Source organism: Dipodomys ordii, unplaced genomic scaffold, assembly GCF_000151885.1.
Source record: "Dipodomys ordii isolate 6190 unplaced genomic scaffold, Dord_2.0 Scaffold68, whole genome shotgun sequence".
Classification (NCBI taxonomy): domain Eukaryota; kingdom Metazoa; phylum Chordata; class Mammalia; order Rodentia; family Heteromyidae; genus Dipodomys; species Dipodomys ordii.
The window spans coordinates 7,249,181-7,250,533 of NW_012267284.1; the positions used below are offsets into that span (position 1 = coordinate 7,249,181).

At 45.6% G+C, this 1,353-nt stretch overlaps 1 protein-coding gene across 1 annotated transcript in view; it reads left to right on the plus strand.

Moving 5' to 3' along the window:
• Positions 1–1,353, plus strand: part of Lamtor4 (late endosomal/lysosomal adaptor, MAPK and MTOR activator 4) — an 11,325-nt gene that overhangs the window by 1,208 nt on the left and 8,764 nt on the right. The gene's annotated exons all lie outside the window — the stretch shown is intronic.

Sequence of the window (1,353 nt, forward strand, 5' to 3'; positions counted from 1 at the left end):
GGAGCAAAGCTTTTCACTTCTTGTTAGTCAGGAAGCAGAGTGAAAGAGACAGAGAGAGAGAGAGAGAGGAGTGGGGGTCCAGGGGCAGGGGAAGGCATCCAGATCCCAACATCCTCTTTAAGGACACACCCCAATGACCTAACTCCCTTCCACTAAGCCCCACCTCCCAGAGGTCCTCCCACATCACAATAGCCTCATCAGCTGGAAACTGTCTTTAACACTTGAGTCTTTGGGGGAAGACATTTCCTATCAAAACCATAACAACATTCCTTACAATTCACCTATCAAAACCTAATTCTTGCCAGGCACTGTCAACGTCTAGTGTGTTGGGGTCCCTGGGTAAGGGTCACGAAATCACCAGGACCCAGGGGATGCAGAGTGCAAACAGCAATTGCCACTGCATGCTGTGCTTTATTGTCAGTGGGTATTTAAAGACAAGCAAGCATGATCTTTGCCAAGATTTGGTCAGGAGACATTCACACAAAAATTTTTTATTTAACATTTAAATTAAATTAAATTAAATTAATTTAAAGATACATTTTTATTTAACCTATGAGACAATGTCTTGGTATAGTATTATCTAAACTATTTTAGAGCAAGCTCAAACCACTTCTCCAATCTCAGGAAAATGCTTGACCAGCTGTTCATCTATGCTTAAGCAAGCAGAAGAGCTACTTCCTCAGCTCCCAGGAGTCTGTGACATGTGTTTTGAGATAAAGAGAGAGAACATTTTCCCTCTCTAGCCCGGCATGCCAAGAGCTTTCCTAATACTCAAACACAGTCCTCAGATAATCCTGAAGCCGGAGCCTGTATCATTCTGCCCCTTCAACATAGACTCTGAGTCTTCACAGGGCACCAGTGGCTCATGCCTGTAATCCTAGCCACTCAGGAGGCTGAGAAACTGGAAGTGGTGCTGTGGCTCACATGGTAAAGTGCTCACCTTGGCTGAAGAGGTCAGGGACAGCACCCAGGCCCAGAGTTCAAGCCCCACCACCAACACAAAACCAAACCAAAACAAAACCCCCTAATTCTTCACCAACGCTACCTCAGTGTGTGTGTGTGTGTGTGTGTGTGTGTGTGTGTGTGTGTGTGTGTGCATGGGCATGAGTGTGTGTCTGTCCTGGGGCTTGAACTCAGGGTCTGGGTACTGTCCTTAAGCTTTCATGCTTATGGCTAGCACACTTGAGCCACAATCTCAACTTCTGACCACTAAAATCAGCACAGCCTCCTGTAAGCAGTTCCATTCTGGGAGGTCAAAGACACCCACTGTCATCTCTTTTTGGTAAGTCTGACTCACATATATGAAGAATTTCTGGTTTGGGTAACCATGTTAAGACTCAGACATAGGGGTTG